We start from the raw sequence: 20345 nt of genomic DNA, 5'->3' as shown, positions 1-20345 counted from the left end.
TTTGTAGCCAGGTAGCTCAACCGGAATGGAAATAACGTTTTCTGCACCAGCTTATTTTAATTTTTCTCTTTTTATCGCCCTCTAATTTTTGCGCCCTTAAATCTTTTGCGCCCTAGGCACGGGCCTAAGCGGAAAAGCGGCCCTGCTGATATCAATAAACAAGAAAGAAAACAGTACTTCACACTCCTATCGTTTGTTGTAGGCCTACATTTTTATGAAATTGTTTTCCATAGAAGCATAGCCCTCTTTTCGAAATAGCTCCTTCGTGTCACAGAAGTGTCAAATTTAATCTTGTTTCGTGCTATAATGAAAGAGAGAAATGTGGTATTTGTTTCCCAGTATATATATATTTTTTTTAATTTTTAAAGATGAACGAGGGTATGAAGCGATATAAAACTAAGAGATATAACAAGAAGTGACTTTTGGATCCACAATTTAATAGGGGTTACAGTCCATGTCGGGAATCGATACCAAAGCTAGGTATAAAACCTGTAGCGTCGAGCTCTTTTGTAGTAAAAGTGAACTTCAGTGTCACACAGAAAAACTTCAAGCATCTATTTATTGTAATGCAATAGCAAAATACCTTGTCTGTTGCTACAGCTTTTTTTTTTTTTTTTTTTTTTTTTTAAGGCAAGAAACTAAAGATATACCACATTGACTTGACACCTAGTCTTCCGTTCCAAGCGCTGCTATCGGCTGAAGGAATTCCACTCCCTTTCGCTAAGGCTCTTTCTCTTAGCAACAGCTGAACCCTTATTGGCTCAACGCGTGGGTGTGAGCTTTAGTTCGCATATTTTGCAACGGCTCAAGACATTTTGGCAGCACTATAGTAATGTGCAGCAACACAGATATCTTAAGACCACAAAATTGTATTGTGTTTCTTTGCCGAACATAGCATCTCCTTCCAAACCATAAAGAAAAGCATGGTGTTCGTTATTTTTTAAAAAAAAAAAAAAAAGATTCACAGTGTTCTTGATTTTTTTTAATATTATGCCAGCATCTTTATGATATTATCATGCATAACTGTAATTAGTGGCTTTTAAATTACGAGAATGAGTTCAACTGTACTGTACGTTATACCCTCTAAAGTGATATTTTTGAAAATTATCACTAGGTGTTGTATAGGTATCCTTTTTAGTTAGCGGGAAATTTTGCGTCTAATCGGGAAATTTCATGGCTTCGGACGGGAAATTCGCTGTTACAAAACTGGCATCACTGACGAACACTGGAGGAGGCGGCTGGGTTGAGTTGTTAAAATTCATATTATCTATGGTTAAGTGCGTTTTATTTATAATATGCCATAAGATCCTGTTACAGGCGCTCATACGCAAAATATCAAACGGTTGTGGCTAGAAGCAAAGGACAGCATTCCGAGAAATGGGAACAAAAGACATTTCATTTGGACATTGGCCTTCCCTTTTTTAAAAAAATAGGTATCCACTCGCAACGTGGTTTCACAAATTTCTGTTGGAAGTTGCTCGCATATAACCACCAACGATTTCAGGTATGTGAAAATGAATGCTACTGGTCCTTATTCTCTTTTTCGTTGCATTCCTGACATTTGCCCTTGTACTTAATGTGTGTTTTTCTACTGCGCATGTACTTAATGTATGACTATGTATGTGGGGATTTGAAAACACATATTGCATGTCCCGTGCACGTGGATACTTACTGTTGTACTACCTACAAAAATGATTCTATTTGATGTACACTCATGTCCATCATTATTGTCGCATGTCTATAAATATGTTGTAGGAATATAATTTAATTTGATAACGAATTCACCCAGCATTTCTTATATTAGTATGTATATAATTGGCAAAGACATGTATGTGGCAAATTTCATGTTAAAAGAAAATTAAAGAAGAGCAATAAAACGAAAATAAAACTTTCTTGTCCATTTAAAAAATTTTTCTCTCCTTCTAATTTTCCTATTTATAATTATTTTCCAGTGAAATTTACCACAAATATACATTTCGCGATTGTACACATAGTATCAGTATTAAAAGTACCCTGCAAAATCATTATCAGATTATTTTCTTACAAGAAGACAGTTATAGATATGCGACAATCATTTTGGACATGAGTGTACAAGTGGTAATACAACACAAAAGAGAATGAATAAATGAATGGGGGTTAATGAGGGCGTCAGCAACGAGGCTATATGTCCCCGTCACGAAACACAAAAGAGAGATCACGCTGTGTTGACACTCCATGTTGGAGCGTGAACACAACATAATCTGGGTTTCTTGTGTGCTCTATTACCACTTGTATATGGTATAGAAGCATTTCTGTAGGTAGTACAACAGTGAGAAGTAGCTGTTGTAAACAACTACCGTCAAAATAACTAATATTGAGAATTTGTATTAATTTTTATTTTCGACTGTGGGAAAAGCTTGACGCGGTACCCCTTTGCTCAAAAAAAAAAAAAAAAAACGCGTATACTGTAACTCACGAATTTTCCTACTTGGAGCACAGTAATTATAAAAGAAAGAAAAAAAATATGTGCACAAGGGCAATATTCTAGATTACTGGTTCCCCTTCCCATTGAGCAGTAATAAAGGCAGAAAACAACGTGCCCTGCGGGGCTCTAACCCGTCTTTTCTCGCTAACGCTCGCTCGGCAATACTGTGTAAATTAAATGTATAAACTTTAGTACAGAAAGAAAAAAACCAGCTACTAACCTACATGGGGGACCAGTAATCTAGAACCTTCCCTGCACAAGCGTAAAATGTACATTCTATGAGTCAAATGAGAAATCTAAGGCAAACTTCAGAAGGTATTTTAGAAAGTTTCCACGCCAGGAAGACGAAACTAAGTGGGTATCTGTGGTAATCAGGGTTGCCAACTGTCCCGATTCTGTCGGGACGCATATTGTCCTAATTTATTGATTTTCAAAGTTAATTATTATTTTACATGACCATTTATACAGTCCGCAGCCAAAAACCTGCAACATGAGCAAGTTTTTTTTTTATTTTTTATTTTTTTTTTTTTTTTTTTTTTTTTTTTTTCGAAACTATGCCTAACAGTCCAGGGAATCAACATAACGTCTAAGTGGCACGAATCACGCAGAAGAAACCTCGGCTCGGAGTCCTCCCCTGCACACTTATTTTGGAGCAAAAGACTTGGTCGTTTCACAAACTTACATTCTCTTTTTGCTGCGGACTGTACAAGAGAGTAAATCATTCTTTTACACGCACAGTTGGAAAGGTTGTAGAACACAGGTCCCCCCAAATAGGTTGATAGCTAGGTTTGTTCTTTTCTGTACCAAAGTTAATTATTTAATTCACATAGTATTGCGGAGCGAGTGAAAGCGAGTTAGAGCCAAGCAGGGCACGTTGTTTTCTGTCTTTATTACAACTAAGTGGGAAGAGGGATCTGTGTTCTAGAACCTTGCCCGCACGTTTTTATGTATAGAATCAATTTGACAAATTTGTGTTTTAATTTTACTCATGAAAAAATATGTAGTATCTCATCTTTGATTTATATTTTTTCCCGAATTGTTAATGCAGCCGATTATGATGATAGTATATTCCATGCAGTGCTAAAAATATTGTTTTTGCAACCTGTACATAAAGGCGACTGCTACCGCACTGGCAGTAACACTAGCGCTCACTTCAGCGGGTGTAGTCTCCTCTGGGTGGGGGGAATGGAGGCTCCAATACCGATTGCCCTGTCCTGATTTTTTTCCTTAAGAAAAGTTGGCAACCCTGATGGTAATACCATTGGAAAATATATGATGACGCTGGTGTGGTGCTTCCCGATTAGGTAGATGTGAACTGTTTATTTTCATGGTTGAGATTCCGCTGATGCCTTCCCCCCGCCCCTGTGATCGAGCGAACATAAACGGTGTTTTAAACATTGTTTTCCTAATTGCTTATGATTATGTTAATATACGGGTTCGGCTCTTTAGTCTAGGCTGGAAGCAGTTGGGCGATTGGAACGAAACTGACAAGATCTGTAGTTCATTGGCCTACGATTAAACGCGGAATGAATCAGATTTTCATTTTACACATACGAGAGAGGGCGGGGGGCATATCCCCAAAAGTTTTACGAATGGGATTAAACTTCAAAAATTTTAATATCCTAACGTCTTGAGAACGACAATAATTTCTAAACTTCTTTATATCTATTTGGCAGAATCAAAGGGGCATATTCCCTTCATAAAATCCTGTGATTCAGCTCGTGGATCTAGCCTAGAAGCAGTTGGGCAATTTCAACGAAACTTTCTATCCACATTTTTCAGGGGCAAAGCCCCTAATTTTAAAGAATATGTCCCCAAATCTCCTGTATGTGTACATAGGATATACTTTTTTTCAGCTTTTAATCGCACGCTGAAGACTTATGAATTTTGAAGACTTATGAGTTTCGTTCCCAGCGCTCAACTCCTAGGCTAGACATAAGAGCCGAACCATTGTAACATTCGTACATTTTTTTAAGGTTATGCTCCCCGTCTCCCCCTTGTATGTATATATAAAATGTTATTTATTTATCGTTTTAATCGCAGGCCAGTGAACTACAGTTCCTGCCAGTTTCGTTCCGATCGCTCATTTCCTTCTAGACTAGACCCAAGAGCCGAACCCTAACCCTTGCTTCCTTATTACTATGGAGGATATAGCGTGGCATAAAAACTACAGTGCATGAAACACGAACTAACTTATGTTAGGCTGCCACTGAATAGCATGAATGCTATCTCATAGAGTCAGGGCAGGAGAGCCCGCGCGAGGTGCGTCCGTAGGGACAAGGCACGTCAGCGATGATGGGTATATGCATAATCGAGGGTAGTGGGGAAACACTTTATATACCATAAAAAAGCATTTTGGTGTGGCTGCTTTGCGGTACTTCTTTGATCACTTTGTATCCTACCTTTACATAGAACTTCACTTCATCATGTCTTTCTAATAGAGAACCGGTACTACGTGGTAAGGAGCAGGGAACTCTAGAGGTATCGTTCAATAGAAAAAATGAAATACTACATACGCAAAAGTTCCTCCACAAGACGTCACGGACAGGGAGTCAATCAGAACGCTAAACGCGAAATGGGGCTACCTTTTATTTTATATATCTTGGTAAGGAGCACACTTCGCATTTATACCTTATTGTAAACTAGCTGAAATCCCATTCTTCACATGAGTCAGATGAAATAACTATAAACAAACTGAACAACGAAAGAAAAAAAAATCGGTCATTTTCTACTACTTTTACATATCCCGGTAACGACACCCTGGTTCGATTTTTAAAAAAAAAAAAGCATCTGGCCCCCAGCTTATGGGGTTGTATCTGGAAGTCAACGCCTGTGGGAGTATCATCGTTCATCTCAACGACTGCGAAAAGTATGGATTTGACACTAATGTCGGTCATTTTGGATTATTTTTACATGTATCGGTACCTCCCCCCTCGTGTGCGTGGATTTCCTCTGGGTTCTCTCGTTTCCTCCCACTTTCTGCATTCCACTATTTCATTCATTTCTCATCATCACTGTCTCCTGAAGCCTACCCAGCATAATAGTTGCACGTAAAACTCAAAGATTTCATTTCATCCCCCCCCCCCCCCCCAACACGGTGACTCCCGGCCCGCAGCCGAATTGGGTAAATTTGGAAGTTAGTGCGATCGGAGTTTCACCATTGATCTCAGCGACCGCGAAAACTATGAATTCGACACTAATATGGGTCATTTTCTAGTACTTATACATGTCCCGACAAACGACCCCTCTGATTCGCATTTTGTTAAAAGCATTTCGTCTTGGTCTGTAGCCTGGACCAAGATACCCGTGACCGAAATTTGGTAGCTCTTGATTCAGCCGTCTGGTCCCCAGGCCACACACAGACACACAAACTCTCTTATTTTTTTCATATTAGATAAAATATGTGGGAGGCAAAATACCGATATATTTTGATTGCTTATACAATCTTGTAATATCAATTCAAATATTTCTTCATTAGATTTTTGTAATTTATGCCCCCTTTAAATAAGGTAGCACCGAGCCTTGAAGGAGCGAAACATTGTGACGCACTATTGAATGTTGCTAGAATCAATCAGCACTTATCTCTCTCCTATTGCATCACACACTTGCTAGGTTACTTACTAAGACAGTGGATTTGAAAGACTTTGTGTGTGGCTTGGTAGAACGTAAGCTGTTTAGAACTTTTGTGTATGCCTATCCTAACGGAAGAGGTATACAAAGGGGAGAATGTGGTTTAAAATTTATGCCATATAATATCTCGCGAGTCCCTCAAGTTAAAAAGATGATAGTCGGTATATAAACACCTCATTAAAAAATGACTGGACATGTCCTGTATCCCAGCATTGTTAAAAATTCCTCTTATGGCGGAAACAATTTCTATATCTACGATTTCCTATTATGCTGTATTGTCAGTTGACCTAATGTGGCCTCAAAGTCCAAAACAATGACAGGAGACCGCGTTGGCTCAGTGGTAGAGCGTTCACCTCTGGTGCTTGGGGTCCAGAGTTAGATCCCAGCTCCCGCCAAGTGAACCTTCTGGTGGACAAACACCGTGTGCGTGGGTTTTCTCGGGGTTCTCTAGTTTTTTCCCACTTTCTTCATTCCACCATTTCATTCATTACTCATCATCACAGTCTCCTTTAGCCTAACCGGCATACCGTGGGACGTAAAACTCAAAGATTTCATTTTCATTTCCAAAACAATGACCCTAGATCCTTACGGATTCTCTGTAAGATGTCTCTTTTTCCGTGCTGTTTCGCCATCAGTCAGGGGTGGAAATTGAACGATAGTATTGCAGTGTACATATGATGATTTCGTTGTAGACAAACTAGCTACAATACAGAAAATTATGATAATTTTAAATTGCAAATTTGATACACTATTTATATTTTTAAATCTAGAACGATCAATTAACCGATGGAGGTAGGAAAATGTGACTACAGACTATTAAATACAATGGTTGGCTATCTGCTTGATGCCATTCGCTATTGTTTCACTGCTAATTCGAGTGTCCCGAAAACATACCTTTGTCCGGTTACCTTCCTTGGAGCGAAAACTAAAGAGTTATTTATGAAAGATTTATTGAAGTCAGTAGGGAAAAAGCAAGAATATTTGAAAACATTCTGCTCTTTTCTCGTATAACATGTGATTCACCTGACACATCTTTTGCATAGGAGGTTAAAAGGGAATTGACCTTTGTTTCTAAATGTGTTGGGCATTTCAGGAAACAAAGTAATATCACATTTACTTGCAATGTCAGTATTACAACCTAGCAGAAAATAAACCAAAACTTGAATAAATTTTGCTGCGCGTAAGACGAGTTACTTTTCTTTTTTTAAAGCTGGGGTCTTAAGAGGCCATATCACTGCGAAATTAAAATACCGCTAATTTTACAGTAATTATGTGATATCTTCAAATAGATAAAAATAATCGAAATGTGGAACAAGAGCGCTCTAGAGAATATTTTGCGTGAGATATCGTTATCATCAGTCACCTAATAGCTTTCCGTTTGCGGCTATTTATAAACGCGGAAATAAATGCCGATGTTCTAAATGGCTGGAAATCGAAATCAGATAAATGAGTCTTGGTAACGGTATCTCATGTAAAATAATATGGCGAGCTCTTGTTCCACTTTTTCATTATCTTTTATCTTTTTGAAGATATCACATAATTGCTGTAAAATTAGCGGTATTTTAATTTCGTCGTGATGGGGTCTCTTAAAACGATATTGTTTTCAGGAAGATATATTAAGAGTTTTGTAATTTATTTTTTGTAATCTCCTTCTGCAAGTAATTCTGTAATTAATGTTCAACAAATAAATAAATGTCTCAATTTTGTTCCAATCCTGAAAACTTGCCATGCATTCATTATCACATCGTTTGTAATTGCAATACATGGCAGAAATTCATTTTGTTAATACTATTTTGTTTCTTTCTTTGAAAAGGTATAATACCGGTTCTTACATTTTATCTTCATATAATCCACTCTCTGCCTTTTGATTTAATAGGCACACTCATGTCCAAAATGATTGTCGCATATCTATAACTGTCTTCTTGTAAGAATATAATTTGATAATGATTTTGCAGAGTACTTTTAATACTGATACTATGTGTATAATCGGGAAATGTATATTTGTCGTAAACTTCATAGGGAAAGAATTATAAATACGTAAATTAGAATGAGTAAAACAAAATGTTGTTAAATGGAGAAGAAAGTTTTATTTTCGTTTTATTGTTCCTATTTACTGCTCTTTTGGCATGAAATTTATCACATACTTGTCTTTGCCGATTATACACATACTAACATTATAAGAAATACCCGGCGAATTCGTTATCAAATTATATTTCTACAGCAACATATTTATAGACATGCGACAATAATTTTGAAGATGAGTGTACATACAGTATATAAAATATTTTTACTTATATGTTTCGAAATACTTATTTCTTGTTCTAAAACTTATTCTTCTTTCCTTATTTGTTTTATTTATTTTTGTCATTCTTTGTATATTCCACGCTGTTGACTTTTACAGCCTGTCACACCGTGTATTTAGTATGCTGTAAGAGATCTGTACAAACTAGTTTCAGAAAATTGTATGATTTTCTAAAATTAATCTCTCTCTTCTCAGTTAATTAATAATAGAGTAATCTATTTTCAATCCATTACAAAGTATCAAATTTCTTGACACGTTAATTTTTTCTTATTTTTATCACATTTTTAAGTAAAATTAAGGCTCTTTACCTTCTATAATTCTTTGCCGTAGTTTTTCTATATTACCATATAGTACGATCAGTTCACTTGCATGTAAAAAGAACATTTACCAATATACACTACAAGCGAATCAACGTGCAATATCAATTTAGTACATTAATTTACAAATTGAAAAATTAACTAATCACGTTTTTTTTTTCCATAGCAAATGATATACGACGGTTAGATTTGGCCAAAACTGCACGACGCCGGGGGCTGTTTTGAACCTCATGGAAATACGCTCACCAAATAATGAAGCACTTAATGGTGGGAACAATCAATTTTCTTGAAGTCAGACGTTCTATTAATTTTCATTACTTTAACATTACTTTTAGATAATTTGCTACAATTTACTTAATATTTGTTACAGTTAAAACTTGTTTTATTATATACTGTATTATTATTTTTGTTTTTAACGTTCCATGATTATGCTTTAAGGGATTTGGTGATTATGAAAACACATGAAATTGTGAAATGAAGAAAGAGTGAGAACCTCGAGGAAACCCACAAACACGGTATTTGTTCACAAGCGGTCCCGGGTACGATTCCCGCTGGGGACACTCGTCGCAGAGATGTAACAGCTTTTTCAGGGCAGTCATCCTGAATGAGGTTTTTCCTAGATTTTCCTCATTCACACCAGGCAAAACCCGGGATGGTACCTAACATATAGGTCCCAGGCCGCTTCCTTCCTTCCTCAATCCTTTCTTCCTCCCCAATTCCCCGGAAATGGTGGTCGCCGAGGGACGTCATCCCTCATACGTGTGACGGGCTAAATGGCCATAGATGCTGAAAGCCCAGAAATGTAATTCCTAATTCTCTAAGAGGGAGGGGGGTCGCGCTGGCTCAGTGGTAGAGCGTTCTCCTCCGGTGCTTGGGGTCCCTGGTTCAATCCCAGCTCGCGCCGTGTGGACTTTGTAGTGAACAAACACCGTGATCATAGGTTTTCTCGGGGTTCTCTCGTTTCCTCCCACTTTCTTCATTCCACCATTTCACTTATCTATCATCATCACCGTCTCCTTTAGCCAAACCAGCATAAACGTGGTACGTAAAACTTAAAGATTTCATTTCATTTTCTAATTCTCTAATGGTATTTGCACGCTTCATAATCCGCTTCGCTATCAGATGATGAAAACTAGTGATATAGAGTCTTCTTTCGTCTTAAACAAGCTTTCTCTTTCTTTTTACGTTAAAGGCACGGAATGAGAGAATAAAATATGGGGATAGTGAAAGGAAATCGAGTTCCAGATGTTTCCTGGCCCAAACATATTGTGAAAGTAATTCCTCAACGTCTGTTCGTCCGTTTGATCCTAATGTACACTCGCGTAGAGGCCATACCATTCAACGTATCTCAATCAAATCTTAAAATTTAAGGTTTTTGTGTGTAATCTTCATGAGGATTTTCGAGTTTTCTCTATACTTCTGAAAATGACACTGATAATAAAAATTTCCTGTTTTCGAAAAAAAAAAAAAGAAAAAAAAGCTCTAACGATTTTGTTCGTATCTCCTAAATCAATTTTTCAATAACCCCGTACTGTGATATTTGGCAAGAAACCGTTTAATAACTACAGTACAACACATGCGCGCCGACAACGTGGGTGCTCCGAGGCTACAGCACTCACACAAATAATCTTGTGGGTGCGCCGCATCCATAAGATTTTTAGTTTGGCCCCAAGTTTGAACCCGTTTCTCTTGCTTTTAAGTCACCGACTGAGCTAGGGCAGCCCAACTTCTAGTACCGATATGTTTTACTTTATTACAGCACAGCCCTGTATGACACTGTTTGTAAAATATTTTAACTAAAAATAAATCAATAAAATATCGAAACTTCCCAGAAAACATATAGACTAATACGTCCCGCCATTGATATGCACCCACATAAATTTTGGGAAGTCGGCGCCGTTGGTACAACATGATTTAGTTCAAGGAAATGGAGACAGAAAATTTACTGCAGTGGCCTGTACCTTTTATTTTAATCGTTTTTCCGGTACTTTTCATGATGTAGAATTTTGTTTGTTTATGTGTAATCTCACAGAATCTAAAGGTAATACTTGAAAGACAGTAAAGTTAATTACCATAGGAGCATTGCATTAAGAATAGAATTAAATGTCATATGCACTTGGGGGTGTATAAGGCTATCTTATGCACTGGGGCTAATTCAGTTAATAAATATGGCGTTTGGTAGGGAAATATTTCAGAGAAATATCAGTGGGACAAGCCTCTTATCATGTAAAACTTCTTTGTAGGTAGAGCTAGGTTTAATAAAATTAGAGTTTGGAGTTGACCTCCTCTGCTGGTTTATTTGTATTTTTTTTTAATTACAATAGTATTTAGAGAAAATATTATATAACTTTTTAATTTGTAAGGCAGAAATGAGGTAGTTCTTGATTGTGCGGTCGCGGACACGATTTTTACAGAGCCCCGAAGTAGGCTAAGCAGAGTGGCTTAGGAAACTCCAATGCTCCGAAGCAAGCATTGAGGGCAATAAAAGTTACACAGCCCCGAAGCAAGCTAAGCTAGGAAGAAGAGAATAGCTAAGAGTTTTGAAGTAGACTAGAGGCTTTGAGAGTGGGTTCTTCTAGTGTTCCAAGGCATGCAAGAGGAGGGAGACCAGAAAACTGGTACCGGTCCGCTGGTTGCTGTTCAATATATAGCCGTCCCAGAGTGCAGATGGCAGTGCTGCTGTCCTGTTGTTACGTGATTTGTACGAGGAGCTGGTAGTTTGTTATTTGCTACTTGTAGTAATTTAAATGGTGTGTAGTATATCAACGTAAAACCATGTAATAATGTTTATAAACAGGAGCATATGGTATTGTTTGTATACAAAAACACGTGATACATTACAATATTATGAAAGATGTGCAATTCCTATAATTTTACATCTTAAGTATCGTGTTCAAGCAATAGTAATGGATGTATTCATACCTGAATTTATGAATCTATCCCATTTAATTTTCAATTGAATATGGAATTCTTTGCTTCTTTACTATTAAGATATTGTTTGAATTTCAGCAGCTGCCTGTAAGCAGTTTCTTGGAAGACATTAAGGAAATGCTTGAATTTACTGAAGTACCAAGTGAAGCTGGTTGAGACCCCACCAATACCAAAATTATTTAATTCAGGAACAACCAACGGGATGTAGTAACTTTAGGAAATATTTTTTGCAACACATGTCATCACGTATGTATATATTTTTATCGTTTAATTTATTAATTTATTAGTTTCTCTAGGAAATATATATTGAGGCGTTCAAAAGTCGAACCGATTAACTTCATTTTTTGTTGTGTTTTAGTTTTATACATTTTTGACTTGGAAAATATACATTCTTTTCAGAGGCAAAATCGATTACTTCTATACTGTAACGATTTGCCACTACAATGCGTAAACTTTCTGATCACTCTCAATTAAATACATTGTATCTAAGTTACTAAAATGCTCACTACTAAAAAATCTCGTTTGATAGAGTTAATCTGTTTGGCATCTGAACATCTCATATATAAAAATGAAACTCACTATGTTTGTGACTTCGTACCACTTGAACCACGTGACAGATCTCGATCAAATTTGCCACATACATGAAGTTTGGGCCTGAAATGTTTTATCATTTCACTTTTACGATGCAACTTAGGGGAAGAGGAATATAAGTTTTATATATATAAAGTGAATACGTTTGTGACTTTATAACTCTTAAACCGACCGACCGATCTCGATGAAATTTTCAACATAAATGAGATTCTGGCCTCGGATATTTTTTTTTTTTTTTTTCATTTCACTTCGACGGTGCAACTTAAGGGAGAGGGGAGATATAAAAAATGGTCGAAAACGACTGATATTAGTGTCGAATCCATAGTTTTCGGGGTCGCTAAAATGAACAATAACACTTCCAATGCCCTTTAAATCCAAATTCAGCCCTGCAGCTTGGGGAGAAGGAGAGAGAAATATGTGAAAATGATCGAAAATGACCGATATTAATGTCGAATCCATAGTTTCGACGAGGAGACGAACAATGACATTTCCGATGCCATTTAACTCGAAATTTAGCCCTTGATGTATAAAATTAAACTATTCTCTCCGTGCGAGTATATGTATATATCATCTCCGACCAAATGCTACTGGTGGCACGTAGTGGTGGTAAAATTCTATAACATTCGCGTATAATGGAAATGAATTTTTCCAAGATGAGACGTAAGCCAATTTATAGATACTACGGAGTTAGTAGTCTGTCTGGGTCACCGAGTAAGACAAGGATCAGAGAAGCGAAATCCAGACACGGGTAATTTCGACAAAAGTCAACGCTGATTTTTTTTTTTTTTTTTTTTAACGTTTTTCTTTTTTGTTTTTGATTGTTTCCAATACAGATTATTGTAAACTAACATTGTTACAAAGTCAAAAAGCTGGTGCTAGGGGTTTCGGGTTCAAACCCTGCTCCCGCCAAGTGAACTTTGTGGTGGACAAACACCGTGTGCGTGGGTTTTCTCGGGGTTCTCCCGTTTCCTCCCACTTTCTTCATTCCGCCATTTCATTCATTACTCATCACCACCGTCTCCTTTAGTCTAACCGGCATAACCGTGGGACGTAAAACTCAGAAATTTCATTTCATTTCAAAGTCAAAAAGCGTATTATTACCAACATGGTCAGTTGGTTCCCTTGCACCAAAGACACGCGAGCTATCTATTAAACCAGAGAGAGGGAGGGGCAATCACATTTTTTCAAGCATACGACCAGTGGAATACAACAGACTAATCCTTATTATAATACAAAACGTTTCAGTCTGTGTATAACGCTCCCAATGGGTCATAGCCGCCATAATGTGTGTCTCTATCTGCGCTGCCTAGAAGCTTGACGACAGTAGATGGTGCTAACATGCAACCAATTTGCAGATTTAATTGAAACTTTAAAAAAAAATCAGCGTTATTTCAATTTAATTATTTGAAATTAGGACAAATCACAGTTTTGACCTATAGTTTTTAGCGAGCAGAAGTCTTGGGAGCGACAAACAGTATTAATAAGAAAATTGACCCGAAATACCTAATATGTCTTAACATGGTCAAGTGTCTACGTGCGTGATCAAAGTGACCGATTTTGGTGCCTTGCATACATTCTAAGAAATTTCGTACCGATATCTCGAAAGATCAAACTTGTCAAGGTATCCACATGTTGACTATTGCTACTCAGCCTATTCTCATCTTCCCGATAGTCAGTCAAAGCGCTTGCAAAGACTGCAAATTGCATGCATTAGATTTATATTCAATTTAAATTACAGTGAACATCCCACACCATTTTATATATAAAGTTATGGCTGACTCTAGTAGAAAGAAGAAATTTACACATAATCTTACCCTATTGTACAAAATACTTACTACGCCAGAAGTGGTGGTTCCGCGTAGTGTAGTCGCAAACGCTCTCGCCTTCGGTGCGAGCGGTTTCTGGTTCTATTCCCGGTGGGGGTACTAGGTTGAAAAAGCGTAAAACACTTTTCAGGCCAGCCACCCTAAATGAGGTTTTCCTCATTCACACCAGGCAAATACCGGGGTGGTACCTAACTTGTAGGTCCGAGGCCGCTTCCTTACTTCTCCTTCTCGAATAGTGTGCTCGCCGAGGGACGTCATCCCTCAAGCGTGACGGGCTAAATGGCAATAGATGCCGAAAGCCCAGAAATCTAAATCCTACTTCAAAAGCATCGTATCTAGCACGTAGATTTTTATATTTATCGGATTTTCGCATCAGAAGTACAAGGCCGCGGGATAATTTTTTGCTCTCCATACCCAGTCACAGTTCGGATTCGTACTCCAAATCTTTCATATAATGTTTCAACAGTTGCCAAAGGACCCCGCACTTTTCTTATGGAAAGTGGCTTTCGGCTAATGTTGTTGAAACTTCGCTGGTTGATAGTTCTTAACATGTGGATCAAAAGTCTCAATGGGCAGAAAGACCGAAATCTACTCCTTCCCCCCAAAAAACCGCCTCCAAGTAGCTGGGGGGATTGAACTGATTTCAGCATGTAAAACAATTTGTTGTTTTAATCAACTCAACAAGGACCCCAAACAACCACATGTTAGACTATCAAACTACCCCACTTGACACCGCCCTTTGCCCCCCACATTCCCCCGCTGCCCGCGAATTACCTTACGGATGTTCCATATTACTGTAGTTTATAGTTGCGCGTATGTGTTGAAATACCTACAGTTTTGGTCTCACCGACGATATAATGGGTTTCACGTATCGCTGATTACGAATCTGATGTGAGAGTTCTAGAATTCAAGATGGATGATCAATATGGCGGATCAAAAACACGAAACTCCTGAATGTAGCCACAAATAGCTGTTTACTAGGGTATTTTGGGTCGTTGGTTACGAATCTGAGGTCAAAATTCTTGAATTCAAGATTGCAGATCCAATATGGTGGATAAAAACGTCGAAGCCACAAATCGTAGTAGACTAGAGTGTTTTTAGATCGCTGTTTAAGTACGCAACATTCCTTGATACTTCAGCCACCATGTAGAATTATTCTGCACCCTTGCCCTTTACTAAAACCCACCACAGATATCTTAATGCTGAACGGTGTTAAAATAATTAATCAATTATCTGTTCATTATTTTCATCATTTCGGTTTGCAGCATCTAATGTGGTACTTAGCAATGAGTCATCGGGATATCTAATATTCTGTAAATGTCGTGCATGGCCTAAATACCACAAGACACTTGCAACGTGCGCACATGTACCTAATGTACAAGCACCGCTTTGACATGTACAGTAGTAACCTTGAATAACATTTTGATCATAATCCTGGTAATCTTCATCATTGGCTACATATGCTATGAAAACTTGATGCTTAGTTGCATTGCGGAACCTTGAGTAGAGACGTATGCGCAGGAATCCCGGTTCAGTTACGTTTTCGTCAAGCTGGAATTGCTCATCATTATCTCGTATTAGTTTATCTTGGACGTAAGAGGATGAGAGATCTACTGATATGTGCCTACAGTCAAATCTCGTAAGTAGTTTAAGTTAAGTACAGAGAAATCAATTAGGCCTTGATCATTCAGCGGTACCCATTGACCGTTCCTTCTAATAAGATTATCTACCTCCGCTCTTGCTTTAACAACGTTCGGCATGATTGACCTATTTCTCATTTCTCTAGCTAATTCAATGGTTGAATCTTGCATGAAAATAACGGGATGGTATCTGTTCAAAATAGCTCCAGCTATGCGATAGAAACTATTCAGTTTCTTTGCATGTTGCAGATTCAACGTCTGTGCTAGATCTTAGATGCCCTCGAGTATCCATCGACTTTTAGTAACTAGTCGAGAAGTATTCGCTTCTTCTGTTGATAGTTGTCTTTCACGTGGTAGTAGGAATGCGGGCATTCCATGATCAATTCCTAAATATTCCAGTAAAGGAATTGCATCGCGGTATCCTCTGTCTACTGACACAATGACCAGGATTATGATCAAAATGTTATTCAAGGTTACTACTGTACATGTCAAAGCGGAGCTCGTACATTAGGTACATGTGCGCACGTTGCAAGTGTCTTGTGGTATTTAGGCCATGCACGACATTTACAGAATATTAGATATCCCGATGACTCATTGCTAAGTACCACATTAGATGCTGCAAACCGAAATGATGAAAATAATGAACAGATAATTGATTAATTATTTTAACACCGTTCAGCATTAAGATATCTGTGGTGGGTTTTAGTAAAGGGCAAGGGTGCAGAATAATTCTACATGGTGGCTGAAGTATCAAGGAATGTTGCGTACTTAAACAGCGATCTAAAAACACTCTAGTCTACTACGATTTGTGGCTTCGACGTTTTTATCCACCATATTGGATCTGCAATCTTGAATTCAAGAATTTTGACCTCAGATTCGTAACCAACGACCCAAAATACCCTAGTAAACAGCTATTTGTGGCTACATTCAGGAGTTTCGTGTTTTTGATCCGCCATATTGATCATCCATCTTGAATTCTAAAACTCTCACCTCAGATTCGTAATCAGCGATACGTGAAACCCATTATATCGTCGGTGAGACCAAAACTGTAGGTATTTCATCACATACGCGCAACTATAAACTACAGTAATATGGAACATCCGTAAGGTAATTCGCGGGCAGCGGGGGAATGTGGGGGGCAAAGGGCGGTGTCAAGTGGGGTAGTTTGATAGTCTAACATGTGGTTGTTTGGGGTCCTTGTTGAGTTGATTAAAACAACAAATTGTTTTACATGCTGAAATCAGTTCAATCCCCCCAGCTACTTGGAGGCGGTTTTTTGGGGGAAGGAGTGGATTTCAGACTTTCTGCCCATTGAGACTTTTGATCCACATGTTAAGAACTATCAACCAGCGAAGTTTCAACAACATTAGCCGAAAGCCACTTTCCATAAGAAAAGTGCGGGGTCCTTTAAAAAATCTCTGAATTCCCTTAAGCACAGATAAAGATTTGAGTAGCACGTGAGGCATCTTCGTCGTACCATATTAATTACCTATGTATGAACACACACCCAATTAATAACCCTTGTTAATTTCTACAGCTTACATTCTAGTATCGCTATATGCCATATTTAATTCATGTTTCTCCATATTATTTTTATTTTGGATTGTATTCTTCCTACATAGACGTCTTTTCTTTCTCTTGTATTTTATTTCATTTTTTGTTTTGTTGTATTTAACTATTGTTTTACTTAATTGTCATATTCTTATTTTTATGTGGTTGAAATACTTTTCTTTTGTAATTTTTTTTATTTTTTGTGTATTGATGTTTTTTTTTAATGTATGCACTTGGTTAAGTGCTCGGAGAAGGCTGCAGAGCCTTAACTTCGCTACGTAAAACAAATCATCAATTCCTTTATCTACATATTTGGGATAAGGCTCACTAACCTGTTCAGGAATTTAATATGCTTCCGGATAGGCTTAACAAACAAAACAGTATCTTTGTATGTTTTTTTTAAAGTCTCATTGTGGACAGTTTTAACACCAAATATCAGGACAATGTTTGGAAAATAAAATTTTTTCAAGAGAAATTCTTCAAATAATAAATCACTTCCCAATAAAAATACAGCACTATGTTAACCCTTTGATTACCAACGGGATACGTGTGTCCCATGCGAATGATTCAAATATCATTGGGAATTTGTTTCTAGAAAATTCTAAAAAAATGCATGTTGTTCTCCCATCTGGTCGGATGTGACCAGGAGACTGTGTTTAGTTTCCAAAACTGTGCACAGATGTCAGGAATATCCCACATTAAAGGAGTCAGTCGTACATGTAAAAGAATGTTCACATTAATAAAAGAATTGGCAGTCAAAGGGTTAAAACCATTATATAAGCATTTTAAATAGACCAGAAAATTTATGGCACAGAATGACTATTAGTGCATGTTAAGACATTTGTCAGAAGGTTAATATGTTAGAATTATAAGATTCAAACTGATATATAAAACAAAAATTAAGAAAAGACAGTCAATTTCATAATATACTCTTAACAGAACTGTGCAAATTAAAGTTTCATTTAGCTACCATTTAAAAGAATAAGTCAACCTTGCTTAAAATTGCACATCCAGCATGCAGAAATCTTGATTACTTATTGTCATATTTTAACATAAAAGTCTGGTTCTTTGAATAAAAGATTATAACATGAAAGTACATTCAAAATACACAACAACAATAAAATAAAGATTGGCAGCTAGAACACTTGTCAGAAAATTAAAGCAGTTTAATTTTTTTTTGTAAGAAATGCTCTGATATTCCTCCTAACATATATTAATTTTACATTTTAAGACATTGTCACCCTTCTTAGTATTTCACGTTTTGAATTTAATGCAACCAATGTCGATCTATTCCTAACACTATAAATCGGCACTCTTATTCCTATATTTTCTAAGCAACATTCACTACTGTATTTGTTATCCAATACCATTTGAATAAAGAATTTATCAATAACTTTTCTCCTTTGCGATAGGGATTTAAGTCCCCAAAATATTAACCAATATGCATATTCATGTGCATAATAATAGTTTTCATTTTATAACATAGTAAGCCTTATAAAACATTTCGTACAGCTTCGATTTTGTTAACAAGTGTGTTAGATAGACCGTTCCAGACAACTGAACCAAATTTCAGTTTGAATCTAACAAGTTTCTTATATGATTACACGTAAGAACTACCATTTATAAAATGAATCCATTTGATAAAATATAAAACCTTTTGCTTTTCTTGTTGATTGTGTCTCTATAATAACAATAAATGGCAGGTAGTCACCAAAAGACAAATGAAGAAGCTAAATGTGACGCTAACTGAGTTCCCAGTTAAACCAATCCATCATTTCGACCAAATTTCAACTTTTTGTCAACGTTTTCAATTTCTCGTCATTTTTAATAGAGTGCCGAATGTGGAAAGTATGTTCTACGTCGTGTATTGGGAATAAAGGGAGGCCTGATAACTTATCTCTGAACGTCACTCGATGTGGGCCATAGGAAAATCGAATTGTGCAAAAATGAAAATCTGATTTTTGTCATGCGGTATACAGGCTGGCGACAAACCTAGTAAACCGGGAAAAGTCAGGGCATTTTAGATGTTCAGGAAAAGTCAGGAAACTCTGTTGTCATGGAATTTTCGAAGAAATTATAACCAATTTTTGGCTCTATAAATTATTTTTAATCACAAGTGTACAAGACACTTTAGTTAACACTTATTCTTTAATACAATTTTTCTTTGCTACGAAAAAATAAAAATACAACAATAGTGAATTTTCTTTTTACGAATTGCACAATTTCTCGTCAGAAACGATACAGGTTTTTCTTACAGGTGTTTCTCCAACTTAGGCCTGCTGTATACTATGAGGTAAATGCTAGCAAATATCTTACGATTTTTCCTAGAGTTAAAATCTCAACGTGTATGGCATCAGATCGCACGCATTTCCTATATTCTAAGTGATCGTATGAGATTTCTCTTGTTTAGAGCACGCTCTATTTCGGAAAGAAAATTAGGGAGATTTCGATTAAAGCGACATCAGGTGAGAGAAAGTGAAGATAAATTGTTTTTTTTTTTTTTCAACAGTAAAGATGCTATTTGCGCACTTATTAGTGCGTACGAGGAGCATATATTATTTTTATATAATACGAAGTCAACTTGGACTTAAGAAGAAGTTGGTCAAGTGTATTGTGTATTGTTGTCAAGTATTGGACTGTATTGTTCAGAGACTTGGACATTACGGAAGTTAGAGAACTTCGAAATGTGGTGTTGATAGAAGATGAAGAAGATAGAATGAACAACAAACGAAGATGTTTTAAAATGGATAGGAGAAGAGGACACTCCTAGCCACCATCCTTCGTAGAAAGGCCAACTGGATTGGACACATCTTGCGAAGAAATTGTCTTCTTCACACCCCATAGAAGGAAGGATGTAAGGGAAGCGAGGAATAGGAAGAAGAAGAACACAGCTGATCGATGATTTGAAAGATAGGAGAAAATATTGAGAGTTAAAAGAGAAAGCTGACGATTGAGAAAAGTGGAAGAATTATTTCCAGCCCCAAATCTAAAAATTGAAAAAAGAAAAACAAAAATTTAAAAAAAAAAAAAAAAAAATCCTCATTAGTCCCAGGACCTGCCGAAAGGCAGAATACTTAACAATAATAATACGAA

General features: G+C 37.0%; 1 long non-coding RNA gene across 1 annotated transcript in view; it reads left to right on the top strand.

Annotated features, from left to right (window-relative positions):
• Positions 1-1224: 1224 nt before the first annotated feature.
• LOC145674635 (uncharacterized) overlaps positions 1225-20345 on the top strand; it is a 45937-nt gene continuing 26816 nt past the window's right edge. Inside the window, exons 1-3 of the long non-coding RNA XR_014129004.1 lie at positions 1225-1504; positions 8880-9004; positions 11723-11890. This is a non-coding gene — a long non-coding RNA (uncharacterized LOC145674635). The remainder of the gene's footprint in view (positions 1505-8879; positions 9005-11722; positions 11891-20345) is intronic.

Source organism: Thermobia domestica, chromosome 17 (genome assembly GCF_964235325.1).
Source record: "Thermobia domestica chromosome 17, izTheDome1.hap1.1, whole genome shotgun sequence".
Taxonomy (NCBI): Eukaryota; Metazoa; Arthropoda; class Insecta; order Zygentoma; family Lepismatidae; genus Thermobia; species Thermobia domestica.
The sequence above is the reverse complement of the archived record's forward strand: the minus strand, read 5'-3'. Positions and strand labels throughout refer to the sequence as shown.